This window comes from Triticum urartu, unplaced genomic scaffold (assembly GCF_056163025.1).
Source record: "Triticum urartu cultivar PI428250 unplaced genomic scaffold, HENAU_Tu73 scaffold1, whole genome shotgun sequence".
NCBI lineage: Eukaryota > Viridiplantae > Streptophyta > Magnoliopsida > Poales > Poaceae > Triticum > Triticum urartu.
The window spans coordinates 230267-243811 of record NW_028259461.1 but is presented as its reverse complement, the minus strand read 5'-3'; the positions used below and the strand labels follow the sequence as shown (position 1 = coordinate 243811).

Sequence of the window (13545 nt, the reverse complement as noted above, 5' to 3'; positions counted from 1 at the left end):
TATTATTTTGCACGTTTGCGGTAAGTTTTAGCTCGTTGGTCATTATTCACGCGTGTAGCGGCGGGGAAAGCAAAGTAGTGGAGCTGGGAGGGGCAAGCATAAGGGACGAAGACGGGGGTAACATGTCAGGATGCGATCATACCAGCACTAAAGCACCGGATCCCATCAGAACTCCGAAGTTAAGCGTGCTTGGGCTGAGAGTAGTACTAGGATGGGTGACCTCCTGGGAAGTCCTCGTGTTGCATTCCTTTTTAAAATTTTTTTGCGCGGCGTTGGCAAAAGAAAGCTCACGGCCGCGGACATATATTTACCACGTTTTATTATTTTGCATCGTTTGCGGTAAGTTTAGCTCGTTGGTCATTATTCAGCCGGTGTAGCGGCGGAGGAAGCAAAGTACGATCGTCTTGTAGTGGAGCTGGGAGGGGGCAAGCATAAGGGACGAAGACGGGGGTAACATGTCGGATGCGATCATACCAGCACTAAAGCACCGGATCCCATCAGAACTCCGAAGTTAAAGCGTGCTTGGGCGAGAGTAGTACTAGATGGGTGACCTCTGGGAAGTCCTCGTGTTGCATTCCTTTTTAAATTTTTTTGCGCGGCGTGCAAAAGAAAGCTCACGGCCGCGACATATATTACCAACGTTTTATTATTTTGCACGTTTGCGGTAAGTTTTAGCTCGTTGGTCATTATTCACGCGTGTAGCGGCGGGGAAAGCAAGTTACGATCGCTTTTGTAGTGGAGCTGGGAGGGCAAGCATAAGGGACGAAGACGGGGTAACATGTCGGATGCGATCATACCAGCACTAAAGCAACCGGATCCCATTCAGAACTCGAAGTAAGGTGCTTGGGCGAGAGAAGTACTAGATGGGTGACCCTCTGGGACGTCCTGCTGTTGCATTCCCTTTTTAAAATTCTTTTTTGCCGCGGGTGCAAAGAAAGCTCACGGGAACCGCGACATATATTTACCAACGTTTTATTATTTTGCACGTTTGCGGTAAGTTTTAGCTCGTTGGTCATTATTCACGCGTGTAGCGGGCGGGGAAAGCAAAGTACGATCGTCTTTGTAGTGGAGCTGGGAGGGGCAAGCATAAGGGACGGAAGACGGGGGGTAACATGTCGGATGCGATCATACCAGCACTAAAGCACCGGATCCCATCAGAACTCCGAAGTTAAGCGTGCTTGGGCGAGAGTAGTACTAGGATGGGTGACCTCCTGGGAAGTCCTCGTGTTGCATTCCCTTTTTAAATTTTTTTGCGCGGCGTGCAAAAGAAAGCTCACGGCCGCGACATATATTTACCACGTTTTATTATTTTGCACGTTTGCGGTAAGTGTTTAGCTCGTTGGTCATTATTCACGCGGTGTAGCGGCGGGGAAAGCAAAGTACGATCGTCTTTGTAGTGGAGCTGGGAGGGGCAAGCATAAGTGGACGAAGACGGGGGGGTAACATGTCGGATGCGATCATACCAGCACTAAAGCACCGGATCCCATCAGAACTCCGAAGTTAAGCGTGCTTGGGCGAGAGTAGTACTAGGATGGGTGACCTCCTGGGAAGTCCTCGTGTTGCATTCCTTTTTAAAATTTTTTTGCGCGGCGTGCAAAAGAAAGCTCACGGCCGCGACATATATTTACCACGTTTTATTATTTTGCACGTTTGCGGTAAGTTTTAGCTCGTTGGTCATTATTCACGCGTGTAGCGGCGGGGAAAGCAAAGTACGATCGTCTTTGTAGTGGAGCTGGGAGGGGCAAGCATAAGGGACGAAGACGGGGGGGTAACATGTCGGATGCGATCATACCAGCACTAAAGCACCGGATCCCATCAGAACTCCGAAGTTAAGCGTGCTTGGGCGAGAGTAGTACTAGGATGGGTGACCTCCTGGGAAGTCCTCGTGTTGCATTCCCTTTTTAAAATTTTTTTGCGCGGCGTGCAAAAGAAAGCTCACGGCCGCGACATATATTTACCACGTTTTATTATTTTGCACGTTTGCGGTAAGTTTTAGCTCGTTGGTCATTATTCACGCGTGTAGCGGCGGGGGAAAGCAAAGTACGATCGTCTTTGTAGTGGAGCTGGGAGGGGCAAGCATAAGGGACGAAGACGGGGGTAACATGTCGGATGCGATCATACCAGCACTAAAGCACCGGATCCCATCAGAACTCCGAAGTTAAGCGTGCTTGGGCGAGAGTAGTACTAGGATGGGTGACCTCTGGGAAGTCCTCGTGTTGCATTCCCTTTTTAAAATTTTTTTGCGCGGCGTGCAAAAGAAAGCTCACGGCCGCGACATATATTTACCACGTTTTATTATTTTGCACGTTTTGCGGTAAGTTTTAGCTCGTTGGTCATTATTCACGCGTGTAGCGGCGGGGAAAGCAAAGTACGATCGTCTTTGTAGTGGAGCTGGGGAGGGGCAAGCATAAGGGACGAAGACGGGGGTAACATGTCGGATGCGATCATACCAGCACTAAAGCACCGGATCCCATCAGAACTCCGAAGTTAAGCGTGCTTGGGCGAGAGTAGTACTAGGATGGGTGACCTCCTGGAAGTCCTCGTGTTGCATTCCCTTTTTAAAATTTTTTTGCGCGGCGTGCAAAAGAAAGCTCACGGCCGCGACATATATTTACCACGTTTTATTATTTTGCACGTTTGCGGTAAGTTTTAGCTCGTTGGTCATTATTCACGCGTGTAGCGGCGGGGAAAGCAAAGTACGATCGTCTTTGTAGTGGAGCTGGGAGGGGCAAGCATAAGGGACGAAGACGGGGGTAACATGTCGGATGCGATCATACCAGCACTAAAGCACCGGATCCCATCAGAACTCCGAAGTTAAGCGTGCTTGTCCCATCAGAACTCCGAAGTTAAGCGTGCTTGGGCGAGAGTAGTACTAGGATGGGTGACCTCCTGGGAAGTCCTCGTGTTGCATTCCCTTTTTAAAATTTTTTTGCGCGGCGTGCAAAAGAAAGCTCACGGCCGCGACATATATTTACCACGTTTTATTATTTTGCACGTTTGCGGTAAGTTTTAGCTCGTTGGTCATTATTCACGCGTGTAGCGGCGGGGAAAGCAAAGTACGATCGTCTTTGTAGTGGAGCTGGGAGGGGCAAGCATAAGGGACGAAGACGGGGGTAACATGTCGGATGCGATCATACCAGCACTAAAGCACCGGATCCCATCAGAACTCCGAAGTTAAGCGTGCTTGGGCGAGAGTAGTACTAGGATGGGTGACCTCCTGGGAAGTCCTCGTGTTGCATTCCCTTTTTAAAATTTTTTTGCGCGGCGTGCAAAAGAAAGCTCACGGCCGCGACATATATTTACCACGTTTTATTATTTTGCACGTTTGCGGTAAGTTTTAGCTCGTTGGTCATTATTCACGCGTGTAGCGGCGGGGAAAGCAAAGTACGATCGTCTTTGTAGTGGAGCTGGGAGGGGCAAGCATAAGGGACGAAGACGGGGGTAACATGTCGGATGCGATCATACCAGCACTAAAGCACCGGATCCCATCAGAACTCCGAAGTTAAGCGTGCTTGGGCGAGAGTAGTACTAGGATGGGTGACCTCCTGGGAAGTCCTCGTGTTGCATTCCCTTTTTAAAATTTTTTTGCGCGGCGTGCAAAAGAAAGCTCACGGCCGCGACATATATTTACCACGTTTTATTATTTTGCACGTTTGCGGTAAGTTTTAGCTCGTTGGTCATTATTCACGCGTGTAGCGGCGGGGAAAGCAAAGTACGATCGTCTTTGTAGTGGAGCTGGGAGGGGCAAGCATAAGGGACGAAGACGGGGGTAACATGTCGGATGCGATCATACCAGCACTAAAGCACCGGATCCCATCAGAACTCCGAAGTTAAGCGTGCTTGGGCGAGAGTAGTACTAGGATGGGTGACCTCCTGGGAAGTCCTCGTGTTGCATTCCCTTTTTAAAATTTTTTTGCGCGGCGTGCAAAAGAAAGCTCACGGCCGCGACATATATTTACCACGTTTTATTATTTTGCACGTTTGCGGTAAGTTTTAGCTCGTTGGTCATTATTCACGCGTGTAGCGGCGGGGAAAGCAAAGTACGATCGTCTTTGTAGTGGAGCTGGGAGGGGCAAGCATAAGGGACGAAGACGGGGGTAACATGTCGGATGCGATCATACCAGCACTAAAGCACCGGATCCCATCAGAACTCCGAAGTTAAGCGTGCTTGGGCGAGAGTAGTACTAGGATGGGTGACCTCCTGGGAAGTCCTCGTGTTGCATTCCCTTTTTAAAATTTTTTTGCGCGGCGTGCAAAAGAAAGCTCACGGCCGCGACATATATTTACCACGTTTTATTATTTTGCACGTTTGCGGTAAGTTTTAGCTCGTTGGTCATTATTCACGCGTGTAGCGGCGGGGAAAGCAAAGTACGATCGTCTTTGTAGTGGAGCTGGGAGGGGCAAGCATAAGGGACGAAGACGGGGGTAACATGTCGGATGCGATCATACCAGCACTAAAGCACCGGATCCCATCAGAACTCCGAAGTTAAGCGTGCTTGGGCGAGAGTAGTACTAGGATGGGTGACCTCCTGGGAAGTCCTCGTGTTGCATTCCCTTTTTAAAATTTTTTTGCGCGGCGTGCAAAAGAAAGCTCACGGCCGCGACATATATTTACCACGTTTTATTATTTTGCACGTTTGCGGTAAGTTTTAGCTCGTTGGTCATTATTCACGCGTGTAGCGGCGGGGAAAGCAAAGTACGATCGTCTTTGTAGTGGAGCTGGGAGGGGCAAGCATAAGGGACGAAGACGGGGGTAACATGTCGGATGCGATCATACCAGCACTAAAGCACCGGATCCCATCAGAACTCCGAAGTTAAGCGTGCTTGGGCGAGAGTAGTACTAGGATGGGTGACCTCCTGGGAAGTCCTCGTGTTGCATTCCCTTTTTAAAATTTTTTTGCGCGGCGTGCAAAAGAAAGCTCACGGCCGCGACATATATTTACCACGTTTTATTATTTTGCACGTTTGCGGTAAGTTTTAGCTCGTTGGTCATTATTCACGCGTGTAGCGGCGGGGAAAGCAAAGTACGATCGTCTTTGTAGTGGAGCTGGGAGGGGCAAGCATAAGGGACGAAGACGGGGGTAACATGTCGGATGCGATCATACCAGCACTAAAGCACCGGATCCCATCAGAACTCCGAAGTTAAGCGTGCTTGGGCGAGAGTAGTACTAGGATGGGTGACCTCCTGGGAAGTCCTCGTGTTGCATTCCCTTTTTAAAATTTTTTTGCGCGGCGTGCAAAAGAAAGCTCACGGCCGCGACATATATTTACCACGTTTTATTATTTTGCACGTTTGCGGTAAGTTTTAGCTCGTTGGTCATTATTCACGCGTGTAGCGGCGGGGAAAGCAAAGTACGATCGTCTTTGTAGTGGAGCTGGGAGGGGCAAGCATAAGGGACGAAGACGGGGGTAACATGTCGGATGCGATCATACCAGCACTAAAGCACCGGATCCCATCAGAACTCCGAAGTTAAGCGTGCTTGGGCGAGAGTAGTACTAGGATGGGTGACCTCCTGGGAAGTCCTCGTGTTGCATTCCCTTTTTAAAATTTTTTTGCGCGGCGTGCAAAAGAAAGCTCACGGCCGCGACATATATTTACCACGTTTTATTATTTTGCACGTTTGCGGTAAGTTTTAGCTCGTTGGTCATTATTCACGCGTGTAGCGGCGGGGAAAGCAAAGTACGATCGTCTTTGTAGTGGAGCTGGGAGGGGCAAGCATAAGGGACGAAGACGGGGGTAACATGTCGGATGCGATCATACCAGCACTAAAGCACCGGATCCCATCAGAACTCCGAAGTTAAGCGTGCTTGGGCGAGAGTAGTACTAGGATGGGTGACCTCCTGGGAAGTCCTCGTGTTGCATTCCCTTTTTAAAATTTTTTTGCGCGGCGTGCAAAAGAAAGCTCACGGCCGCGACATATATTTACCACGTTTTATTATTTTGCACGTTTGCGGTAAGTTTTAGCTCGTTGGTCATTATTCACGCGTGTAGCGGCGGGGAAAGCAAAGTACGATCGTCTTTGTAGTGGAGCTGGGAGGGGCAAGCATAAGGGACGAAGACGGGGGTAACATGTCGGATGCGATCATACCAGCACTAAAGCACCGGATCCCATCAGAACTCCGAAGTTAAGCGTGCTTGGGCGAGAGTAGTACTAGGATGGGTGACCTCCTGGGAAGTCCTCGTGTTGCATTCCCTTTTTAAAATTTTTTTGCGCGGCGTGCAAAAGAAAGCTCACGGCCGCGACATATATTTACCACGTTTTATTATTTTGCACGTTTGCGGTAAGTTTTAGCTCGTTGGTCATTATTCACGCGTGTAGCGGCGGGGAAAGCAAAGTACGATCGTCTTTGTAGTGGAGCTGGGAGGGGCAAGCATAAGGGACGAAGACGGGGGTAACATGTCGGATGCGATCATACCAGCACTAAAGCACCGGATCCCATCAGAACTCCGAAGTTAAGCGTGCTTGGGCGAGAGTAGTACTAGGATGGGTGACCTCCTGGGAAGTCCTCGTGTTGCATTCCCTTTTTAAAATTTTTTTGCGCGGCGTGCAAAAGAAAGCTCACGGCCGCGACATATATTTACCACGTTTTATTATTTTGCACGTTTGCGGTAAGTTTTAGCTCGTTGGTCATTATTCACGCGTGTAGCGGCGGGGAAAGCAAAGTACGATCGTCTTTGTAGTGGAGCTGGGAGGGGCAAGCATAAGGGACGAAGACGGGGGTAACATGTCGGATGCGATCATACCAGCACTAAAGCACCGGATCCCATCAGAACTCCGAAGTTAAGCGTGCTTGGGCGAGAGTAGTACTAGGATGGGTGACCTCCTGGGAAGTCCTCGTGTTGCATTCCCTTTTTAAAATTTTTTTGCGCGGCGTGCAAAAGAAAGCTCACGGCCGCGACATATATTTACCACGTTTTATTATTTTGCACGTTTGCGGTAAGTTTTAGCTCGTTGGTCATTATTCACGCGTGTAGCGGCGGGGAAAGCAAAGTACGATCGTCTTTGTAGTGGAGCTGGGAGGGGCAAGCATAAGGGACGAAGACGGGGGTAACATGTCGGATGCGATCATACCAGCACTAAAGCACCGGATCCCATCAGAACTCCGAAGTTAAGCGTGCTTGGGCGAGAGTAGTACTAGGATGGGTGACCTCCTGGGAAGTCCTCGTGTTGCATTCCCTTTTTAAAATTTTTTTGCGCGGCGTGCAAAAGAAAGCTCACGGCCGCGACATATATTTACCACGTTTTATTATTTTGCACGTTTGCGGTAAGTTTTAGCTCGTTGGTCATTATTCACGCGTGTAGCGGCGGGGAAAGCAAAGTACGATCGTCTTTGTAGTGGAGCTGGGAGGGGCAAGCATAAGGGACGAAGACGGGGGTAACATGTCGGATGCGATCATACCAGCACTAAAGCACCGGATCCCATCAGAACTCCGAAGTTAAGCGTGCTTGGGCGAGAGTAGTACTAGGATGGGTGACCTCCTGGGAAGTCCTCGTGTTGCATTCCCTTTTTAAAATTTTTTTGCGCGGCGTGCAAAAGAAAGCTCACGGCCGCGACATATATTTACCACGTTTTATTATTTTGCACGTTTGCGGTAAGTTTTAGCTCGTTGGTCATTATTCACGCGTGTAGCGGCGGGGAAAGCAAAGTACGATCGTCTTTGTAGTGGAGCTGGGAGGGGCAAGCATAAGGGACGAAGACGGGGGTAACATGTCGGATGCGATCATACCAGCACTAAAGCACCGGATCCCATCAGAACTCCGAAGTTAAGCGTGCTTGGGCGAGAGTAGTACTAGGATGGGTGACCTCCTGGGAAGTCCTCGTGTTGCATTCCCTTTTTAAAATTTTTTTGCGCGGCGTGCAAAAGAAAGCTCACGGCCGCGACATATATTTACCACGTTTTATTATTTTGCACGTTTGCGGTAAGTTTTAGCTCGTTGGTCATTATTCACGCGTGTAGCGGCGGGGAAAGCAAAGTACGATCGTCTTTGTAGTGGAGCTGGGAGGGGCAAGCATAAGGGACGAAGACGGGGGTAACATGTCGGATGCGATCATACCAGCACTAAAGCACCGGATCCCATCAGAACTCCGAAGTTAAGCGTGCTTGGGCGAGAGTAGTACTAGGATGGGTGACCTCCTGGGAAGTCCTCGTGTTGCATTCCCTTTTTAAAATTTTTTTGCGCGGCGTGCAAAAGAAAGCTCACGGCCGCGACATATATTTACCACGTTTTATTATTTTGCACGTTTGCGGTAAGTTTTAGCTCGTTGGTCATTATTCACGCGTGTAGCGGCGGGGAAAGCAAAGTACGATCGTCTTTGTAGTGGAGCTGGGAGGGGCAAGCATAAGGGACGAAGACGGGGGTAACATGTCGGATGCGATCATACCAGCACTAAAGCACCGGATCCCATCAGAACTCCGAAGTTAAGCGTGCTTGGGCGAGAGTAGTACTAGGATGGGTGACCTCCTGGGAAGTCCTCGTGTTGCATTCCCTTTTTAAAATTTTTTTGCGCGGCGTGCAAAAGAAAGCTCACGGCCGCGACATATATTTACCACGTTTTATTATTTTGCACGTTTGCGGTAAGTTTTAGCTCGTTGGTCATTATTCACGCGTGTAGCGGCGGGGAAAGCAAAGTACGATCGTCTTTGTAGTGGAGCTGGGAGGGGCAAGCATAAGGGACGAAGACGGGGGTAACATGTCGGATGCGATCATACCAGCACTAAAGCACCGGATCCCATCAGAACTCCGAAGTTAAGCGTGCTTGGGCGAGAGTAGTACTAGGATGGGTGACCTCCTGGGAAGTCCTCGTGTTGCATTCCCTTTTTAAAATTTTTTTGCGCGGCGTGCAAAAGAAAGCTCACGGCCGCGACATATATTTACCACGTTTTATTATTTTGCACGTTTGCGGTAAGTTTTAGCTCGTTGGTCATTATTCACGCGTGTAGCGGCGGGGAAAGCAAAGTACGATCGTCTTTGTAGTGGAGCTGGGAGGGGCAAGCATAAGGGACGAAGACGGGGGTAACATGTCGGATGCGATCATACCAGCACTAAAGCACCGGATCCCATCAGAACTCCGAAGTTAAGCGTGCTTGGGCGAGAGTAGTACTAGGATGGGTGACCTCCTGGGAAGTCCTCGTGTTGCATTCCCTTTTTAAAATTTTTTTGCGCGGCGTGCAAAAGAAAGCTCACGGCCGCGACATATATTTACCACGTTTTATTATTTTGCACGTTTGCGGTAAGTTTTAGCTCGTTGGTCATTATTCACGCGTGTAGCGGCGGGGAAAGCAAAGTACGATCGTCTTTGTAGTGGAGCTGGGAGGGGCAAGCATAAGGGACGAAGACGGGGGTAACATGTCGGATGCGATCATACCAGCACTAAAGCACCGGATCCCATCAGAACTCCGAAGTTAAGCGTGCTTGGGCGAGAGTAGTACTAGGATGGGTGACCTCCTGGGAAGTCCTCGTGTTGCATTCCCTTTTTAAAATTTTTTTGCGCGGCGTGCAAAAGAAAGCTCACGGCCGCGACATATATTTACCACGTTTTATTATTTTGCACGTTTGCGGTAAGTTTTAGCTCGTTGGTCATTATTCACGCGTGTAGCGGCGGGGAAAGCAAAGTACGATCGTCTTTGTAGTGGAGCTGGGAGGGGCAAGCATAAGGGACGAAGACGGGGGTAACATGTCGGATGCGATCATACCAGCACTAAAGCACCGGATCCCATCAGAACTCCGAAGTTAAGCGTGCTTGGGCGAGAGTAGTACTAGGATGGGTGACCTCCTGGGAAGTCCTCGTGTTGCATTCCCTTTTTAAAATTTTTTTGCGCGGCGTGCAAAAGAAAGCTCACGGCCGCGACATATATTTACCACGTTTTATTATTTTGCACGTTTGCGGTAAGTTTTAGCTCGTTGGTCATTATTCACGCGTGTAGCGGCGGGGAAAGCAAAGTACGATCGTCTTTGTAGTGGAGCTGGGAGGGGCAAGCATAAGGGACGAAGACGGGGGTAACATGTCGGATGCGATCATACCAGCACTAAAGCACCGGATCCCATCAGAACTCCGAAGTTAAGCGTGCTTGGGCGAGAGTAGTACTAGGATGGGTGACCTCCTGGGAAGTCCTCGTGTTGCATTCCCTTTTTAAAATTTTTTTGCGCGGCGTGCAAAAGAAAGCTCACGGCCGCGACATATATTTACCACGTTTTATTATTTTGCACGTTTGCGGTAAGTTTTAGCTCGTTGGTCATTATTCACGCGTGTAGCGGCGGGGAAAGCAAAGTACGATCGTCTTTGTAGTGGAGCTGGGAGGGGCAAGCATAAGGGACGAAGACGGGGGTAACATGTCGGATGCGATCATACCAGCACTAAAGCACCGGATCCCATCAGAACTCCGAAGTTAAGCGTGCTTGGGCGAGAGTAGTACTAGGATGGGTGACCTCCTGGGAAGTCCTCGTGTTGCATTCCCTTTTTAAAATTTTTTTGCGCGGCGTGCAAAAGAAAGCTCACGGCCGCGACATATATTTACCACGTTTTATTATTTTGCACGTTTGCGGTAAGTTTTAGCTCGTTGGTCATTATTCACGCGTGTAGCGGCGGGGAAAGCAAAGTACGATCGTCTTTGTAGTGGAGCTGGGAGGGGCAAGCATAAGGGACGAAGACGGGGGTAACATGTCGGATGCGATCATACCAGCACTAAAGCACCGGATCCCATCAGAACTCCGAAGTTAAGCGTGCTTGGGCGAGAGTAGTACTAGGATGGGTGACCTCCTGGGAAGTCCTCGTGTTGCATTCCCTTTTTAAAATTTTTTTGCGCGGCGCGTGCAAAAGAAAGCTCACGGCCGCGACATATATTTACCACGTTTTATTATTTTGCACGTTTGCGGTAAGTTTTAGCTCGTTGGTCATTATTCACGCGTGTAGCGGCGGGGAAAGCAAAGTACGATCGTCTTTGTAGTGGAGCTGGGAGGGGCAAGCATAAGGGACGAAGACGGGGGTAACATGTCGGATGCGATCATACCAGCACTAAAGCACCGGATCCCATCAGAACTCCGAAGTTAAGCGTGCTTGGGCGAGAGTAGTACTAGGATGGGTGACCTCCTGGGAAGTCCTCGTGTTGCATTCCCTTTTTAAAATTTTTTTGCGCGGCGTGCAAAAGAAAGCTCACGGCCGCGACATATATTTACCACGTTTTATTATTTTGCACGTTTGCGGTAAGTTTTAGCTCGTTGGTCATTATTCACGCGTGTAGCGGCGGGGAAAGCAAAGTACGATCGTCTTTGTAGTGGAGCTGGGAGGGGCAAGCATAAGGGACGAAGACGGGGGTAACATGTCGGATGCGATCATACCAGCACTAAAGCACCGGATCCCATCAGAACTCCGAAGTTAAGCGTGCTTGGGCGAGAGTAGTACTAGGATGGGTGACCTCCTGGGAAGTCCTCGTGTTGCATTCCCTTTTTAAAATTTTTTTGCGCGGCGTGCAAAAGAAAGCTCACGGCCGCGACATATATTTACCACGTTTTATTATTTTGCACGTTTGCGGTAAGTTTTAGCTCGTTGGTCATTATTCACGCGTGTAGCGGCGGGGAAAGCAAAGTACGATCGTCTTTGTAGTGGAGCTGGGAGGGGCAAGCATAAGGGACGAAGACGGGGGTAACATGTCGGATGCGATCATACCAGCACTAAAGCACCGGATCCCATCAGAACTCCGAAGTTAAGCGTGCTTGGGCGAGAGTAGTACTAGGATGGGTGACCTCCTGGGAAGTCCTCGTGTTGCATTCCCTTTTTAAAATTTTTTTGCGCGGCGTGCAAAAGAAAGCTCACGGCCGCGACATATATTTACCACGTTTTATTATTTTGCACGTTTGCGGTAAGTTTTAGCTCGTTGGTCATTATTCACGCGTGTAGCGGCGGGGAAAGCAAAGTACGATCGTCTTTGTAGTGGAGCTGGGAGGGGCAAGCATAAGGGACGAAGACGGGGGTAACATGTCGGATGCGATCATACCAGCACTAAAGCACCGGATCCCATCAGAACTCCGAAGTTAAGCGTGCTTGGGCGAGAGTAGTACTAGGATGGGTGACCTCCTGGGAAGTCCTCGTGTTGCATTCCCTTTTTAAAATTTTTTTGCGCGGCGTGCAAAAGAAAGCTCACGGCCGCGACATATATTTACCACGTTTTATTATTTTGCACGTTTGCGGTAAGTTTTAGCTCGTTGGTCATTATTCACGCGTGTAGCGGCGGGGAAAGCAAAGTACGATCGTCTTTGTAGTGGAGCTGGGAGGGGCAAGCATAAGGGACGAAGACGGGGGTAACATGTCGGATGCGATCATACCAGCACTAAAGCACCGGATCCCATCAGAACTCCGAAGTTAAGCGTGCTTGGGCGAGAGTAGTACTAGGATGGGTGACCTCCTGGGAAGTCCTCGTGTTGCATTCCCTTTTTAAAATTTTTTTGCGCGGCGTGCAAAAGAAAGCTCACGGCCGCGACATATATTTACCACGTTTTATTATTTTGCACGTTTGCGGTAAGTTTTAGCTCGTTGGTCATTATTCACGCGTGTAGCGGCGGGGAAAGCAAAGTACGATCGTCTTTGTAGTGGAGCTGGGAGGGGCAAGCATAAGGGACGAAGACGGGGGTAACATGTCGGATGCGATCATACCAGCACTAAAGCACCGGATCCCATCAGAACTCCGAAGTTAAGCGTGCTTGGGCGAGAGTAGTACTAGGATGGGTGACCTCCTGGGAAGTCCTCGTGTTGCATTCCCTTTTTAAAATTTTTTTGCGCGGCGTGCAAAAGAAAGCTCACGGCCGCGACATATATTTACCACGTTTTATTATTTTGCACGTTTGCGGTAAGTTTTAGCTCGTTGGTCATTATTCACGCGTGTAGCGGCGGGGAAAGCAAAGTACGATCGTCTTTGTAGTGGAGCTGGGAGGGGCAAGCATAAGGGACGAAGACGGGGGTAACATGTCGGATGCGATCATACCAGCACTAAAGCACCGGATCCCATCAGAACTCCGAAGTTAAGCGTGCTTGGGCGAGAGTAGTACTAGGATGGGTGACCTCCTGGGAAGTCCTCGTGTTGCATTCCCTTTTTAAAATTTTTTTGCGCGGCGTGCAAAAGAAAGCTCACGGCCGCGACATATATTTACCACGTTTTATTATTTTGCACGTTTGCGGTAAGTTTTAGCTCGTTGGTCATTATTCACGCGTGTAGCGGCGGGGAAAGCAAAGTACGATCGTCTTTGTAGTGGAGCTGGGAGGGGCAAGCATAAGGGACGAAGACGGGGGTAACATGTCGGATGCGATCATACCAGCACTAAAGCACCGGATCCCATCAGAACTCCGAAGTTAAGCGTGCTTGGGCGAGAGTAGTACTAGGATGGGTGACCTCCTGGGAAGTCCTCGTGTTGCATTCCCTTTTTAAAATTTTTTTGCGCGGCGTGCAAAAGAAAGCTCACGGCCGCGACATATATTTACCACGTTTTATTATTTTGCACGTTTGCGGTAAGTTTTAGCTCGTTGGTCATTATTCACGCGTGTAGCGGCGGG

The 13545-nt window shown here is 49.4% G+C and overlaps 38 non-coding genes and 2 pseudogenes across 38 annotated transcripts; all 40 read left to right on the top strand.

The window, feature by feature from the left end:
- Window positions 1-128: 128 nt before the first annotated feature.
- Window positions 129-248, top strand: LOC147955533 (5S ribosomal RNA). Its single transcript, XR_015612963.1, has one exon. It is a non-coding gene; the product is annotated as a 5S ribosomal RNA (ribosomal RNA).
- Window positions 249-460: 212 nt separating this feature from the next.
- Window positions 461-578, top strand: LOC147955532 (5S ribosomal RNA; annotated as a pseudogene).
- Window positions 579-1117: 539 nt separating this feature from the next.
- On the top strand, window positions 1118-1236 carry LOC147955531 (5S ribosomal RNA). Its single transcript, XR_015613470.1, has one exon. It is a non-coding gene; the product is annotated as a 5S ribosomal RNA (ribosomal RNA).
- Window positions 1237-1449: 213 nt separating this feature from the next.
- Window positions 1450-1568, top strand: LOC147955530 (5S ribosomal RNA). The gene has a single exon (XR_015613469.1). It is a non-coding gene; the product is annotated as a 5S ribosomal RNA (ribosomal RNA).
- A 210-nt stretch (window positions 1569-1778) lies between these two features.
- On the top strand, window positions 1779-1897 carry LOC147955529 (5S ribosomal RNA). The gene has a single exon (XR_015613468.1). It is a non-coding gene; the product is annotated as a 5S ribosomal RNA (ribosomal RNA).
- Window positions 1898-2107: 210 nt separating this feature from the next.
- LOC147955528 (5S ribosomal RNA) lies at window positions 2108-2225 on the top strand. Its single transcript, XR_015612937.1, has one exon. It is a non-coding gene; the product is annotated as a 5S ribosomal RNA (ribosomal RNA).
- A 211-nt stretch (window positions 2226-2436) lies between these two features.
- Window positions 2437-2554, top strand: LOC147955527 (5S ribosomal RNA). The gene has a single exon (XR_015612923.1). It is a non-coding gene; the product is annotated as a 5S ribosomal RNA (ribosomal RNA).
- A 209-nt stretch (window positions 2555-2763) lies between these two features.
- Window positions 2764-2914, top strand: LOC147955526 (5S ribosomal RNA; annotated as a pseudogene).
- Window positions 2915-3123: 209 nt separating this feature from the next.
- LOC147955525 (5S ribosomal RNA) lies at window positions 3124-3242 on the top strand. Its single transcript, XR_015613467.1, has one exon. It is a non-coding gene; the product is annotated as a 5S ribosomal RNA (ribosomal RNA).
- Window positions 3243-3451: 209 nt separating this feature from the next.
- Window positions 3452-3570, top strand: LOC147955524 (5S ribosomal RNA). Its single transcript, XR_015613466.1, has one exon. It is a non-coding gene; the product is annotated as a 5S ribosomal RNA (ribosomal RNA).
- Window positions 3571-3779: 209 nt separating this feature from the next.
- On the top strand, window positions 3780-3898 carry LOC147955523 (5S ribosomal RNA). Its single transcript, XR_015613465.1, has one exon. It is a non-coding gene; the product is annotated as a 5S ribosomal RNA (ribosomal RNA).
- Window positions 3899-4107: 209 nt separating this feature from the next.
- Window positions 4108-4226, top strand: LOC147955522 (5S ribosomal RNA). The gene has a single exon (XR_015613464.1). It is a non-coding gene; the product is annotated as a 5S ribosomal RNA (ribosomal RNA).
- A 209-nt stretch (window positions 4227-4435) lies between these two features.
- LOC147955521 (5S ribosomal RNA) lies at window positions 4436-4554 on the top strand. The gene has a single exon (XR_015613462.1). It is a non-coding gene; the product is annotated as a 5S ribosomal RNA (ribosomal RNA).
- A 209-nt stretch (window positions 4555-4763) lies between these two features.
- LOC147955520 (5S ribosomal RNA) lies at window positions 4764-4882 on the top strand. The gene has a single exon (XR_015613461.1). It is a non-coding gene; the product is annotated as a 5S ribosomal RNA (ribosomal RNA).
- A 209-nt stretch (window positions 4883-5091) lies between these two features.
- On the top strand, window positions 5092-5210 carry LOC147955519 (5S ribosomal RNA). Its single transcript, XR_015613460.1, has one exon. It is a non-coding gene; the product is annotated as a 5S ribosomal RNA (ribosomal RNA).
- Window positions 5211-5419: 209 nt separating this feature from the next.
- Window positions 5420-5538, top strand: LOC147955518 (5S ribosomal RNA). The gene has a single exon (XR_015613459.1). It is a non-coding gene; the product is annotated as a 5S ribosomal RNA (ribosomal RNA).
- A 209-nt stretch (window positions 5539-5747) lies between these two features.
- Window positions 5748-5866, top strand: LOC147955517 (5S ribosomal RNA). Its single transcript, XR_015613458.1, has one exon. It is a non-coding gene; the product is annotated as a 5S ribosomal RNA (ribosomal RNA).
- Window positions 5867-6075: 209 nt separating this feature from the next.
- Window positions 6076-6194, top strand: LOC147955516 (5S ribosomal RNA). Its single transcript, XR_015613457.1, has one exon. It is a non-coding gene; the product is annotated as a 5S ribosomal RNA (ribosomal RNA).
- A 209-nt stretch (window positions 6195-6403) lies between these two features.
- On the top strand, window positions 6404-6522 carry LOC147955515 (5S ribosomal RNA). The gene has a single exon (XR_015613456.1). It is a non-coding gene; the product is annotated as a 5S ribosomal RNA (ribosomal RNA).
- A 209-nt stretch (window positions 6523-6731) lies between these two features.
- On the top strand, window positions 6732-6850 carry LOC147955514 (5S ribosomal RNA). Its single transcript, XR_015613455.1, has one exon. It is a non-coding gene; the product is annotated as a 5S ribosomal RNA (ribosomal RNA).
- Window positions 6851-7059: 209 nt separating this feature from the next.
- LOC147955513 (5S ribosomal RNA) lies at window positions 7060-7178 on the top strand. The gene has a single exon (XR_015613454.1). It is a non-coding gene; the product is annotated as a 5S ribosomal RNA (ribosomal RNA).
- Window positions 7179-7387: 209 nt separating this feature from the next.
- LOC147955512 (5S ribosomal RNA) lies at window positions 7388-7506 on the top strand. The gene has a single exon (XR_015613453.1). It is a non-coding gene; the product is annotated as a 5S ribosomal RNA (ribosomal RNA).
- Window positions 7507-7715: 209 nt separating this feature from the next.
- Window positions 7716-7834, top strand: LOC147955511 (5S ribosomal RNA). The gene has a single exon (XR_015613451.1). It is a non-coding gene; the product is annotated as a 5S ribosomal RNA (ribosomal RNA).
- A 209-nt stretch (window positions 7835-8043) lies between these two features.
- On the top strand, window positions 8044-8162 carry LOC147955510 (5S ribosomal RNA). Its single transcript, XR_015613450.1, has one exon. It is a non-coding gene; the product is annotated as a 5S ribosomal RNA (ribosomal RNA).
- Window positions 8163-8371: 209 nt separating this feature from the next.
- On the top strand, window positions 8372-8490 carry LOC147955509 (5S ribosomal RNA). The gene has a single exon (XR_015613449.1). It is a non-coding gene; the product is annotated as a 5S ribosomal RNA (ribosomal RNA).
- Window positions 8491-8699: 209 nt separating this feature from the next.
- LOC147955508 (5S ribosomal RNA) lies at window positions 8700-8818 on the top strand. The gene has a single exon (XR_015613448.1). It is a non-coding gene; the product is annotated as a 5S ribosomal RNA (ribosomal RNA).
- A 209-nt stretch (window positions 8819-9027) lies between these two features.
- LOC147955507 (5S ribosomal RNA) lies at window positions 9028-9146 on the top strand. Its single transcript, XR_015613447.1, has one exon. It is a non-coding gene; the product is annotated as a 5S ribosomal RNA (ribosomal RNA).
- A 209-nt stretch (window positions 9147-9355) lies between these two features.
- Window positions 9356-9474, top strand: LOC147955506 (5S ribosomal RNA). The gene has a single exon (XR_015613446.1). It is a non-coding gene; the product is annotated as a 5S ribosomal RNA (ribosomal RNA).
- A 209-nt stretch (window positions 9475-9683) lies between these two features.
- LOC147955505 (5S ribosomal RNA) lies at window positions 9684-9802 on the top strand. Its single transcript, XR_015613445.1, has one exon. It is a non-coding gene; the product is annotated as a 5S ribosomal RNA (ribosomal RNA).
- Window positions 9803-10011: 209 nt separating this feature from the next.
- Window positions 10012-10130, top strand: LOC147955504 (5S ribosomal RNA). The gene has a single exon (XR_015613444.1). It is a non-coding gene; the product is annotated as a 5S ribosomal RNA (ribosomal RNA).
- Window positions 10131-10339: 209 nt separating this feature from the next.
- Window positions 10340-10458, top strand: LOC147955503 (5S ribosomal RNA). The gene has a single exon (XR_015613443.1). It is a non-coding gene; the product is annotated as a 5S ribosomal RNA (ribosomal RNA).
- A 209-nt stretch (window positions 10459-10667) lies between these two features.
- Window positions 10668-10786, top strand: LOC147955502 (5S ribosomal RNA). Its single transcript, XR_015613442.1, has one exon. It is a non-coding gene; the product is annotated as a 5S ribosomal RNA (ribosomal RNA).
- A 211-nt stretch (window positions 10787-10997) lies between these two features.
- Window positions 10998-11116, top strand: LOC147955501 (5S ribosomal RNA). The gene has a single exon (XR_015613440.1). It is a non-coding gene; the product is annotated as a 5S ribosomal RNA (ribosomal RNA).
- Window positions 11117-11325: 209 nt separating this feature from the next.
- Window positions 11326-11444, top strand: LOC147955500 (5S ribosomal RNA). The gene has a single exon (XR_015613439.1). It is a non-coding gene; the product is annotated as a 5S ribosomal RNA (ribosomal RNA).
- Window positions 11445-11653: 209 nt separating this feature from the next.
- On the top strand, window positions 11654-11772 carry LOC147955499 (5S ribosomal RNA). Its single transcript, XR_015613438.1, has one exon. It is a non-coding gene; the product is annotated as a 5S ribosomal RNA (ribosomal RNA).
- Window positions 11773-11981: 209 nt separating this feature from the next.
- On the top strand, window positions 11982-12100 carry LOC147955498 (5S ribosomal RNA). The gene has a single exon (XR_015613437.1). It is a non-coding gene; the product is annotated as a 5S ribosomal RNA (ribosomal RNA).
- A 209-nt stretch (window positions 12101-12309) lies between these two features.
- LOC147955497 (5S ribosomal RNA) lies at window positions 12310-12428 on the top strand. The gene has a single exon (XR_015613436.1). It is a non-coding gene; the product is annotated as a 5S ribosomal RNA (ribosomal RNA).
- A 209-nt stretch (window positions 12429-12637) lies between these two features.
- Window positions 12638-12756, top strand: LOC147955496 (5S ribosomal RNA). Its single transcript, XR_015613434.1, has one exon. It is a non-coding gene; the product is annotated as a 5S ribosomal RNA (ribosomal RNA).
- Window positions 12757-12965: 209 nt separating this feature from the next.
- On the top strand, window positions 12966-13084 carry LOC147955495 (5S ribosomal RNA). The gene has a single exon (XR_015613433.1). It is a non-coding gene; the product is annotated as a 5S ribosomal RNA (ribosomal RNA).
- Window positions 13085-13293: 209 nt separating this feature from the next.
- On the top strand, window positions 13294-13412 carry LOC147955494 (5S ribosomal RNA). Its single transcript, XR_015613432.1, has one exon. It is a non-coding gene; the product is annotated as a 5S ribosomal RNA (ribosomal RNA).
- Window positions 13413-13545: the final 133 nt, after the last annotated feature.